Below are 13,983 nucleotides of genomic sequence, written 5' to 3'. Positions count from 1 at the left end.
AATTTGCAATTCAGTCCTAGCAGCAAGTTCTACCCCATTTGCATCCTAGTATCAGTCACTATGGAGCTCACTTACCAGAACCAGCAGCTGCAGTCTATGCCTCATTCAATTATCAGCTCCAAATGTGCGAATTTGTTCCCAGATCACACCCCAGTTCCTGCAGCAACATTCCAAGCTTTCCTAACACCTCAGTCTCAGTGCCACTGAGCTCCAGGGCAGAAAGCTAGGATTTAAATTGGCACTTGGCTATAACTACTTATGTCAGAGAAAGGGTGTGGGACCAAGCACAAACTCCATCCTGGAGCAATTTTTTCTCACAGTCTCCTGGAAGCTCCCTATGTTAGTTTCAAGGCTTCACAGGGTCAAAGGGCTGTTCTGTGGCAAGACTCCATGGTGGGAATGCAGACTACCTCAATTTTCTCACTTACACTCTCTCCATGTGGGGAAGACACTCCTGTCTCCCAGCCAATCCCAGCCAAGCACATTGGCTCTTTCTGTCTCTTCTCCTTCCTTGATTTCAATGTTTCCTGTCACTTTTCTGTTGCATTCCAGTGTTCTTTCTTATATAATGCATTCAGTATGGTTGTCTACATACTATTTTTGTTCTTCTGAGTAAAGGAGACAAGCATGAAATTCTTCTAGCCATCTTGAAGCCCCTCCTTGTGTGTTTTTTAAAATATCACTTATCTTTGCCACTTCTACTTTCTCATGTTTAGAGTTAAAAGCAACATGGTCTTAATTGACATACTGAAAATCCTAAATTGTAGTCCATGATTTTTGCTCTTAAAATAATACCTGTCACTGGGTAATTTATAAATAAACAAAATGTATTTCTTCCAGTTCTGGAGGCTGGAAAATCCAGAGTTAAGGGAGTGCATCTGGTGGGAACTCTGCAGAGTCCCAAGGCAGTACAAGGTGTTATATGAGGAGGGGCCTGGGGATGCCAGCTCAGGTCTCTCTTTTACCCTATATAAAGCCACTAATGCCAATCCCATAATAACCCATTAATTCATTAACCCATGAATCTATTCATCTGTGAGTGAATTAAGTCATTAAAGACAGCAGGAACCCCATGACACAGTTATCTGTTTAATACCTCGCCTCTCAATACTGCCACATTGAGGATTAAATTTCAACATGCATTTTGGAAGGGACAAATATTTAAAGCATAGCATTCTGCCCATAGTCCCTCAAGACTCATGTGCTTTTCATATTCATCTAATCTCATTGCCCTAAACTCTTATCTCGTTCCAGTACCAAGTCAAAAGTTTAAAGTTCAGAGTCTCCTTCTGTAAACCTGTAAACTCAAAATAAGTTAGTTACTTCTAAGACACAATGATATTACAAGCCTGACATAGGTATTCCTATTTCAAATGTAGGAAATAGGCAAAAGAAAGTAGGAACAGTCCCCAAGCAAGTGCAAAACTCCAAAAGACAGACATTCAATCTTAAAGGAGGAGAACAATTTCTTTTGACTCTATGTACCATTTCCTGGACAGACTGGAGGTCAGGTGCCCAAGGCCTCAAGCAACCCTGTCCCTACGGCTTTATTGGGTGCAGCCAACACAGCTGCTCAAACAGGCTAGAGTCAAGTACCTGAAGATTTCCCAGGCAAGTATTGCATATTGCCAATGACTCCACAGTTCGGAGGTCCTGGTGGCAATCCTACTGTCATGGCTCCACTAGGCACTGCACTAGTGGTAAGTCTCTGACCCTGCCTTTCCATTCTATTTCACTTTATTTGGGTCTCTCTATGGTAGCTCTGCCCCTGTGACAAATCTCAGGCTTGGCTCCCAGACTTTCAGTGACACCCTTTGAAATCTGCCTGGAAGTTGCCTAACCGCCATAGCCCTTGCTTTCTGTAAGCCTGAATAATTAACACCATGTAGGTTTCCCAAGGCTTATGGCTTGTATCTTCTTGAGTGAAGGGTAATATCAGTCTCTACCTGGACCTATTTATGCAACAGCAGGTGTGGCTAAGAAGCAGTGGATGGGATTTCAAGGAGCAGAATCTCAAAGTGGCTCTGGAAAGTAAGCCTATGGAGCAAGCTGTGGACCTATGCCCCAAACCATCCTACCCTCCTAGGCTTCTGAGACTGTGATGAGAGCGGAAGCCTCAGAGCTTTCTGAAATGCTTTTGGGGTCTTTCATTGTCTCTAGAAATAGCAGCTGGCTCCCTTCTTTTTTTTAAATTATTGATTCAAGGAGCACATAGTCTTCTTAGTTACATGGGTATTGTATGTGTAATGGTGGGGGTTGGGCTTGTAGTGTACCCATCACCCAAATACTGAACACTGTATCCAATAGAAACATTTTCAGTGCACACATCCTTCCTACTCTCCCCTGTTTTGGAGGGAGTCCCCATAGTTTATACTCTTCATTTTTGTGTCCCTGGGCTAATTCCATTACCAAATGATCCCTGGGCCACATCCTTGGTGTCCTCTCCTGAACACAGGTGTTCACTATTTACATGACCAAGCTGAGAGTTTTCTAAACTTTTTGTTCTGCTTCCATTTCAGATTATAAATCTATCTTTAAATTGTTTCTTTGCTGCTGAATCAGTGCAAGCAGCCAAAAGTAAACGTGCAGCTCCTTCTAAATTTTGCTTAGTAATTTCCTCTGCTAGATATGTTAGTATTCATCTCTCTCAAGTTCATCCTTCCACAAAGCCCTTATGGACATAGTTCAGACAAGTTATTTGCCAATTTATAACAACATAAAGCTGGTCTTTACTCCAGCTTCCAATACCTTGGTTCCTCATTCTATCTGAGACCTGGTTAGAATGGACTATAGTGCCTATATTTTTATCAGATTTTTGGTCAAAACTAATTAACCAATCTTTATGAAATTTCAAACTTTCTCTAGTCATTTTGTTATTTTTTGATCCCTCACCAGAGTTACCCTTAATATACTATTTAAGTCAATGCCGGGTTTTTCTAGCCTGATCTTCTAAGCTCTTCCAACCTCTACCCATTATCCTATTCCAAAGCTATCCCACATTTTCAGATATTCTTTAATAGCAACAGCCCCATTATCAGCACCAATTTTGTGTCTTAATCCATTTTACTGTTGCCTATAACAGAGCACCTGAAACTAAGAAATCAATAAAGAAATTAAATTTGTTTCTTACAGTTATGTAGGGTGAGAACTCTGAAGTTGAGAGACCACATCTGGTAAGATTCTTCTGGGTTGTGGGGACTTTCTGCAGAGTCCTGAGGTGGTACAGTGCATCACATGGTGAGAGGACTTATACAGCGAATTCAGGTATCTTTCTCCTCTTATGAAACCACTTATGGCCACTCCTGTAGTAATCCATTAGTAAACTAAGCCACCAATCCATGAATGGATCAATTCACTCATGAGAACTCTTCTCTTATCACCCAATTACTTTTTAATAGCCCCACAACTCTATACAGCCTCACTGGGGGTAAAATTTCAACATGAGTTTTGGAGGGGACAAATATATAAAATATAGAATTTGGGTTTTTTTTTCAGTATTGCTCTATCTACACCCATTATTTCTGTTTTGAAAAAAAAACAAAATGTTTCATATGGTTGCCTATTATCTCTTTTCCATGCCATTTCATCCATAATTTGATTAGTATTCGGATGATCAAAAGATCATCCTTTCTGCAGTCCCTTGAACATCCTGTGCTCCACACTTCACTGGGAATTTTCTCATTTTCTCACTTTGCCTAGAATATTCCCACCCGATTTCTCTTTATTCTGGCCAACAGAAGGTTTCATATAATATTATTTCTTCAGAAAGGATTTCTTTTTTTTTCATAGATACCTCTCTCTTGTATAGGTTGACTTAGCATCCTGCAATCTTCCTTTCATATTACTATTCAGTGTTAACATTTCTCAATAACTTCTTGTTGCATTAGACTATACATTTGATAAGAGCAAAAGCCATATTCATATTGTTCATCACTTTATCTCAAAGGACTAGAAAGTGACTAGTCTAATAGGAATGGATTTTTAAGTCCATAAGTTATAAATCTAAAAGTTTGGATTTAAAACTTTGGAGATTGAGTGACATTAGGCAATTAGAAAACAAAAGTCCTACCTAAAGCATAAACGGTCTCAGTTCACTTTTTGCTGTTATAACAGAATACCACAGATTGGATGATTTATACACAATATGTTTATTTGGCTTGCAGTTCTGGAGGCTGGAAAGTCCAAGATCAAGAGGCCAATTCCGGTGAAGATCTTCATTCCCTATCACCTGTGGGAAAAAGGGGATGAATTCTTGAGACCACTGACCCACTCCCATGATAACTGCATTAATCCATTAAGGAGAAAGGATCTAATCACCTCTTAATGATCCCATCTCTTAATACTGTCACAATGTCAATTAAATTTAAACCCGAGTTTTAGAGAGAACATTCAAACCATAGTAGTGACTGAAGGTATATGAATCTGAGACTTTGGATTAAAAATTTGAACGTAATCAAACTTCCATTGAGACTAATAAAAATATAAAAGAGAGAGAGATGAAGAAAAAGGCACTTATACACAATATCATAAGTAAATCACTCAATATTTAGCCAATCAAAAATGAAATTTAAACAACAAACTATTCACTTATCAGCATGAATAAATCTTACAAACATATAATTTATCAAAAAATTTACCCTAAGTAATTATGTTTAGAAACAAATAGAACTTAATATTATTCATAAATGTTTAAAATCTTTTTATTTTTGAGACATGATCCCACTATGTTTCCCAGGTTGCAGTACAGTCATATAGGGTAATCATAGCACACTGCCTCTAGAGGAGCCAGAATTATAGGTATGCGCCACCACACCAAGTAAATCCATAAATTTTAAATTGTGCACTGTTCTGAGTAGCTTGATAAAAATCTGTTACTGCTGCATCATGTCCTGTACGTGAATCATCCCTTTGTGTAACTTATCCATGTTACGTGCTACCAGCCTCTTAGTCACTTAGTCATCATCCAGGTTATCAGATTTATTGTTGCAGTACTGCAGTGCTTGTGTTCAGGTAACCTTTATTTTACTTAATAATGACCCCAAAGCACGAGAATAATGATGCTGACAATTTTGCTATGCTACAGAGAAGCCATAATGTATATTTCCTTTAACTGAAAAGGCGAAAGCTCTTGACTTAATAAGGAAAATAAAAAAAATATATGCTGAGGTTGCTAAGATCTGTGGAAAAAACAAACCTTCTATCTGTGAAATTTTTAAAAAGGTAAAATAAATTTCTGCATAATATATATAGGGTTCAGTACTATTTGCAGTTTCAGGCATCCACTGGGGATCTTTGAACATATCTTTGGTGAACAAAGGGGGACTACTGTATAATAAATATGTATATATAAATATAGAAAAACACATATTAGCTATTTATGGGAATGGTATATACTAAGTGTGCTGCCACTGCGAATTAAGGAAAAAAATTACAGAGAGGTGCCGAACAGAATTCAACTGGATCTTTAATGTTTTATGTATTAAAACAAAAGAAAACATGGATTTTAAGTATATAAGGCTTAATATTAGCAGTTGTAAAATGATTGGATAATTTATGGATGTCATTCACATTATTCTCTATAATAGTCTAAATATTTGAAATATTTTACATTTTTAAAATTAGATAAAACTACACTTCCAAGAAGATGCATTAGATATATTTTCCCCTGTTCTTTCTGATATGTGCTGCTGAAAACTCTTGGTATTATGTATAAAATATAAGAAGACCCTGAAAGCTAAAAAGAAGTCAGACTGGTTAGGGGTCTCAGAACAAAAAATTTGGATACACAGTAAGCTTCCTGAGTATTATTTTTGCCTCATATATTTCATGCAGGATGCTGGAGAAGCCTAGAAGCAGACAAATGGACGCAGACAAAATAAGCCCCTCAAAAGCCTGCTCCTTTGACACAAACAAATAGGAAAGGGAAAGCCTAAGGAAACAGAGGTTTGAGAAAGTAACCTTTCTGTTACCACCAAACACCACCAACAATTGTTAAGTTAGTGTCCTAGACTTTCACATTTGCCAGGTTATAAAAAGATGTCCCAACTCCCCTGCTGGGGAGGTTTTGAAGGGGGCTGCATAGGGAACTGGAACTCTATCTCCACCAGGTAATAGCCAGCTCCAGTACTACGTCTTCCATGATGGCAATGGAAACCATGCAGAGAGCCTGGACTTTCACCCTCACCAGCATTAACAAGGACTCCCTCTCGGTCCCCAGTGTAGAGTCAGAGGAGGTATTGGATAGAGTCAATACTTTCACCATCACCAGAGGGTAATAACACCATTCCCACTGCAGTGTCAGTGGAGACTACTTAGGGAGCAGTGACAAGACACTTCCACCCCTCTTAAACAGCAAAGCATCATTGGATACCTGGTGGGGAACAGGAACTCCCATCACTGTCTAAGGTAACAAGGCATCATCCCCTTTGGTCTCAATGGGAACCCATTGGAGAGTCTGAGTTGCTATCGTCACCTAGTTATAATAAGGTGGCTCCTCTTCCCCAGCTGAAGGCATGTCAAATTAGACAGCTAAAAAGAAAATATGCAAATAAGACTGAGAGTCTCATAACACAACACAAAAATGTCTTGATTTTAATAAAAAATCTGGTGTTATACAAAGAATTAGAAATATCTCAAACTGAATGGAAAAAGACAAGCATGGCAAATGCCAAAGTGACAGAGATATTAGAACTATCTGACAAAGAGTTTTAAAGCAGAAATCATAAAATGCTTCAATGAGCAACTACAAATGCACTTCACCCAACTGAGAAAAAAATAGAATGTGTTATTAGAATAAAAATGGACACACTTGTGTTAAAAACCCTAACAAATGGAGGTGGAGAAGGCTGCAAGGGGAGGGTTTTCGTGCATGCATCCATAATAACAAGAACTATCACAAAAGACTGCAAACACCACAACCTTGCACAAAGGCCATCACGGGCTTACACACAAATAATACTTCTGTGAGGATATCTGCTTGGCAACTGCCTGTGCAGCCTCAGCCTGGTGCTATCCTTGCTATTAACCCTATAATTATCTCAAAATAATTATATAACCCTTCCCACTTTCTCTTTAAGAACCTTTGTCTTCCTTTACCTCCCTGAATATGCTCATTATTTACTACAACATGTATATTCCCATTGCAATATTCACTCTCAAATAAAAATAATTTCTTTTATAGAGGCTCTCTCTGTTCATTATCGAGGCTTTGACAAAAGCCTAAAATAGCTCTTAGATCCATACAAGAATTGACATCACAGAGCAAACAGCTGCCAAGAAAACTGAAGAGAGCGGAAAATACATTGTATTGTTTGTGGGGAGAGGAGGAGGAGAAGCCTGCTGCTGTAGTAGTATAAGTGCTAGAACCAAAGTGAGGACTGCCTGAAGAGTTAAAAACTCCCAGGACCCATTCCTGGTCTGGGGTGGGAGTGAATCCTATATTTTTTGAAGTTTTTTCCTCTGGGACCTTCATCAGGTTCTCATTGTGAGGATCAGAGGAAAACTTTGTCATGCTTTGAGTAGAAGAAAAAAAAAAGTACCACCAGAGGCTTTGGTCTACTGGGAAACACACACACACGTACACACACACACAAACACACACACACAGAGAAAGAGAGAGAGAGAGAGAGAGAGAGAAAACCCCCTCTAAAGACTTAAGTTGTATTATTGTAGAACACTTCTCCTCCCCAGTATCTTACCACTACAACAACAGAGCTCCAGGATAATAACGGTGAACCACAATTGAACAAGCTGCAAGACACAAAATCCATTTATGAAATCTCCAGGGAAACTCAAATTTAACAGTGGAGAAAAAGCAAGGACACTAGATACTATTGAAGACTGATATCTACAGGTATAACAAACACTAAACACTTTCTAACTCCTAGTTAGATAAACATAAAATTTCACACTAAAGGACTGTTTATCTCAGTTCCTACTACTTGATGTCACATGTCTGGCTTTCAATAAAAAATTAAACACAAGGCATGCTAAAAGACAAGAAAAAAACACAATCTGAAGAGAGGAAGCGAAGCAAGCATCAGAACCAGATTCAGATACAGCAGAGACATGAGGGTAAAGAGAACCAGGAATTTAAAATAACCGTAATTAATATGTTGATGGTTCTAAAGAAAAATAAAACAGCATGAAAGAACAGGTAGGTAAGGTAAGCAAGGAGATTGAAACTCTAAGAAAGAATAAAAAGAAAATCCTAGAGGCTAGATGAGGTGGCTCACGCCTGTGGAGGCCAAGGCAGGCAGATCAACTGAGTTCAGGAGATCAAGACCATCCTGGCTAACATGGTGAAACCCTGTTTCTGCTAAAAATACAAAAAATTAGCCGGGCGTGGTGTCGCGTTCCTGTAATCCCAGCTACTCAGGAGACTGAGATAGGAGAATCACTTGAACCCGGGAGGCGGAGGTTGCCGTGGGCCGAGATCGTGCCATTGCACTCCAGCTTTGGCAACAAGAGGGAAACTCCATCTCAAAAAAACGAAACAACAACAACAAAAAAAACCCCACAAAAATTAGCCGGTGTGGTGGCAGGGGCCTGTAGCCTCAGCTAACTGGGAGACTGAGGCATGGAAATCACTTGAACCAGGGAGGCAGAGGTTGCAGTGAGCCAAGATTGTGACACTGCACTCCAACCTGGGTGACAGAGCAAGACTTTGTCTCAAAAATAAAAATAAAAAATATAATAAAATGCTAGAAATTAAAAAAGAATTGCACAGAAATAAATAATTCCTTTGATGACTCACCTGTAAATCAGACATGGCCAAGGAAAGAATCAGTAGGCTTAAAGATATCTTGATAGAAACCTCCAGTACTGAAATGCAGAGAGAAAAAATAATGAATAAAGCAATTGAGCCAAATATTCAAGAATTGTTGGATGTTGATAAAACATAAAACATGAAATGGAAGTATCAGATGGGTCAGAAAAAGACAAATGAGCAAGACAAATATTGAATTATTTGAAATATTAATTGCTGATAATTTTTCAAAATTAATGACACACTGAAAACCACAGATTTAGGAATTTCATAAAATACCAAGTATGAAAAACCTCAAAAAACTGATGCCTAGGCATATCATATTTATTACAAAACAAAAGACAGAGAAAACCTTGTGAAAAGCCGGTGGTGTGGAGTGGGGTCATGTGAAATCTTATATTTAGAGAAACTAAGAATTACATTAGATGTCCCTTCAGAAACCATACAAGCAAGAATAGAGTGCAGTGAAATATTTAAAGTGTTTGAAGAAAAACCAAGCAATCTAGAATTTTGTATGAAGTTACATTACCCTTAGTATTGAAGAAAAGTTAAAGTCTTTTTCAGACAAACTGAAGACATTTGTTGGCAGTAGATACAACTTGCAATGTGTCAAAAGGTATTCTTCAGAGAGAAAGAAAATGATATAGGTCAGTTTTTCATGAAGAAAGGAAGCACATCAGAGAAGGAAGAAATGAAGATTTTCAGTGCAATGCTGAATAGAAGTGTTGAGAATGGATGCCCTAGCATTTTTCCTGAACTTATTGGGAAGGATTTAACATTTTATCTGTAAATATTACATTAACAGAAGCCATTTTGAGGATGCCCTTTGTCATATTGAAGTTTCCTTTTATTCATACTTTTCTGGGTGTTTTCAATAATAGATGGATGTTGAACTTTGCCAAATGAGTTATCTGCATATATTAAGATATCATATTATTTTTCTCTTTTATACTCTTAATACAGTAAATTACACTAATGGATTTTTTAATGCTAAGCCAATCATGCATTGTTGAAACAAACCTCACTTAGTAGCAAGTTATATTTATTTATATAGATTGCTTTGGATTATTTTGCCTCTTTTTTCAGGAATATTGAACCTATTGTAATAATACATTACTTTGTTTACTTGTAATACTTTGGTCTGTATATCAGTTTCTTAGGGCTGCCATAACAAAATACTACAGACAAAATGATATCCAACAACATAAATTTATTGTCCCACAGGTCTGTAAGCTAGAAGTCCAAAATTAAGGTGTCACCAGGACCATGCTCTCTCTGAAACTGGGGATAGAATCCTTCTTTTTCTCTTACTAGCTTCTGGTAGTTTGGCTGCTATCTTTTATTACTTTGGATCTCAGGCGCAGCATTTTTATCTCTGCTTCTCTATTCACATATCAGTATCTTTTCATGTGTGCGTCTCCTGTTTTTATAGGGACACCACTTCTACTGGATTATGGGCAATCCTAATTTGGTGTGACCTCATTTTAACTTGATTACATCTGCAAAGATCCTGAATCCACATACAGTCACATGCATAGGTACTAAAGATTACTATCTCAGTATGTCTTTTTGGGAGATATTCTACCTACAATATTGTTTTTGTATTAGCGTTATGCTGGCTTTATAAAATGTATTAGGGATTTTTCTTTTATTCTAATTTGTGAAATATATGGTATATAAATGCTGTTAATTTTTCTATAAATATTTAAGATAACTCAGCTGTGAAAGCATATGGCTGTTGAGTTTTCTTTATGGTAATGTTTCTGATAATGAATTTTTAATTGACACAATGACATTATTTTATCATCAAAATTGCTAGAATATTCTACGTTGTTTTGGTAATAAGGTGGTTTGGTAGGCGGCATAAATCTATGAATATATTTACTTATATGGCAAAAAGGACTTTGCAGGTAAAATTAATTATCTAGAGATGGAAAGATTATTTTGCATTATTCTGGTGGCCTAATATAATTATGAGGCTCCTTACAAGACAGAGTCAGGAGAATCAGCATCAATAATAGGAAGGTGGACAGCATTTAGAATCTGGAAAAGCTAAAACATGGATTATCTTCTAGAATCTGCAGGATACAGCATTATCAACTCCATGACTGTAACCTAGTGAAACTGATTTTGGACATCTGATTCACAGAGCTGTAAGACAATACACTTGTACCTGTTTAAGTTACTGAGTTTGTAGTAATTTATTACACTAGCAATAGGAAACTAATATAAGGTAGATCAAAATCATTTTGACAAACTAAAAAAATAGATTTTCTTCTCATATTGCTATATCAAAACAGGAAGAATTAATAATAAAAATATTTGAGCTTATGTATTTGTGCATTTGATTTTCTTATTTTTATGAGAGGTTTTACTTTGCTAAAATTTATTTGTTACTTGCTTTCTACTATGCTGTTGTCCTTGGGTTTTTAGTCTCAAAGGATTTCATTGTAGCAAATATCTTGCCTTTCCTTTAGAGATCTGAAAGAGGTCATTGGATGCTTATACTATGCTGAAGTATCCTTTCTACAATTCTTTTTTCAATTGCTGTTTACTCAACAAGTGAATGTTTGAGCTATTCTGTTGAGTGATGATTTGTTTTGTTAAAGGCATAAGAGAACAGGATATTCTCCTTTAGGAATACAGCTCAATATTACACAGACATTACTTTTATAACCCTAATTGCAGTGTGGTTTTCTTTGTGTAATTCTAGATTAGGATCTGACATTTGTAAACTCATTGATCAAAAAAGTAAGCTTTCTTTAGGGAAGGTAGAAGCAATAATGCAAATAAGGTCTTTATGAAACAGAAAAACCACTTTGATTATTTTCTCATTCAAACAAATATGTAGGAACTATGGAAACTTAATGCAAATATAATAGCAACATTTTCTCTCTTGCATTTCGCTCTTTCAAATAAAACTTGTTTTCAGGCAAAGTCAAATTGTTTAGTGCAGCACTGCTGAGTAACAAGTTAATATAACCAACATATGTCATTCAAATTTTTCTAATAGTCTCATTTTAAAAAAAAGTAAAAAGAAGAGGCTAAGATTAATTTTAGTTATACATTTTATTTAGCATGCTGTATCTAAAATATTGTCCTTTCACAACCAATTTATAAAACATAATTGAGCTTTTATATTTTTTCACACAAAATCTTTAAGATCTGATATGTGTCTTATATTTACATGACATCACAATTAAAACAAGCCACATTTTAAGTTCTCAGTATCTAGTAACTACTACAGTGGATGACGTGTGTGTAGGTAAAGTAATCTAGGAAAAAATAATCCATAACCTAATAATTGTAATTAACATACTTAAAAGACTTAGAGGTTTAGAACAGTCTTAAATACTATTCCACCAAGTATAAAATTCTCCCATTTTTTTCTTATAGGTTTCATCATTTTTATCCTAAAGAATATATTAATCATATTTCTTGCAAGGACTTGACGAGATAACATCATTTTGGAGACTATGGGGTTTTAAAGAACATTAAGCACAAGAAATCATAATATAGATTTGCATAATACAAACAAAGAGATAGGACAAAAAAAAAATCAGGTAATTAGAAGTAGTAGCCTTTCCCCAGTAATAAGTAGTGGCAAATATTTTGCACATTTAATACAATGACATATTTTTATTCAAATGCTATTATAAGTGTTTTATGGTTAAACATCGAATAATTTCAGAAACAAACAAAAAAAGATAACCTTGTCGGATATAAAAATACTAGAGACCCATAGGCCAAAGCAACTTCACACATTAAAGAAAAGCACATCAAAATTATTTGAAGCATACAAAAACTAATCTGCTGTAACATAGGAGGCTATCCTAACTGTAACAGTGTTTGATGCTAGTATTTAGAAATGGTACATAATTTGTCTCTACTGTATTGACAAAAAGATGTTAAATTCATGCTATGGATAAGAACATTTTTACCAAATTTTTATAAATATTTTATATTTTAAAAATATAAACATTTTAAAATTATTTTATAAACATTTTATACACTTTTGTCGAAAAATCCTTTCTAGAAGAAACTCCATTAAGGCAACTTTATTAATTCTTACTTTATGGACTAATTTTTGACACAAATTTTCCTGTGCCTATGAATCCATTCTTGTACACGCTAAAGAAGTACCTGAGACTTGGTAATTTATTATATAAAGAAAATTAATCTGTTCTTGCACCGCCATAAAGAAATACCTGAGACTTGGTAATTGGCTCATGGTTGTGCAGGCTGTGCATGAAGTATGATGGTAGCATCTGCTTCTGGGGAGGCCTCAGGGAGCTTTTACTCATGGTGGGAGGCAAAGCAGGAGCAGATGTCTTAAATGGCAGGAGCAGGACTAAGAGAGAAAGTGGGGAGGTGCTACACACTTTTAAAACAACCAGATCAAATGATAACTCACTCATTCACTATCATGAGGACAGCATCAAAAGGATGGTGCTAAATCATTCATGGAAACTTCACCTCCATGATCCAATCACCTCCCAGCAGGCCCCACTTTCAACACTGGGGATTACATTTCTACATGTGATTTGGTGGGGACACAGAATCAAACCATATCACTTTGTATACATTAAAATTCAATTTTTTGAATTGATTATTATTCAATCTATATCTTATTTATGCCTTCCTTTATTATGATTTTTATAGGTGCTATTACCATGAAGTCTAAATTTGTGAACAAATTTTGTCAAAAGAATTGATCCTTTATTCAACTAAAAGATTGAGTTTCAACATGTCAATTTATATTGATGTTAATATTAAATAATTTTTGAGATAATATTTATTGTTTAAATGCTACTTCACTAACAGTGACAATTTTAAAAGGTTTATTATAGAAAAACTATATCATAATTAGATAAAAGATATGCAACACAGTCAAACGATATCACTAAGCCAGGGATCTGGTGACATTAACTGGAGCCTCCTACTGGCCTCCCTCTGTAAGAGCCTTGGCAGAATGCATTTTCTCTCTGAGATCAAATACAATAGATGTGTGCATGGAACACCTGGAAACCAGGAAGATAAAAGAGTGGAGTTTCTTTCAGGTGTTTTTATACAGTGCTTCTTATTATTCCTTCTCTGCAATCAGCCTCAACAGCAGGGACCTGGAGGAATGGGGGAAGAGGTGGGAAAAAAGGGAAAAACTATCTCACAAAAAACAAGCAAAAAATGTCACTTTCACAGTCATCAATAAAAATTCT

The 13,983-nt window shown here is 36.2% G+C and overlaps 1 long non-coding RNA gene across 1 annotated transcript in view; it reads right to left on the bottom strand.

Annotated features, from left to right (window-relative positions):
- Positions 1-8,751: 8,751 nt before the first annotated feature.
- LOC134807708 (uncharacterized) overlaps positions 8,752-13,983 on the bottom strand; it is a 111,442-nt gene continuing 106,210 nt past the window's right edge. The window contains exon 3 of the long non-coding RNA XR_010148811.1: positions 8,752-8,823. This is a non-coding gene — a long non-coding RNA (uncharacterized LOC134807708). The remainder of the gene's footprint in view (positions 8,824-13,983) is intronic.

Source organism: Pan troglodytes, chromosome 1 (genome assembly GCF_028858775.2).
Source record: "Pan troglodytes isolate AG18354 chromosome 1, NHGRI_mPanTro3-v2.0_pri, whole genome shotgun sequence".
In the NCBI taxonomy this organism is placed as follows: Eukaryota; Metazoa; Chordata; class Mammalia; order Primates; family Hominidae; genus Pan; species Pan troglodytes.
The sequence above is the reverse complement of the archived record's forward strand: the minus strand, read 5'-3'. Positions and strand labels throughout refer to the sequence as shown.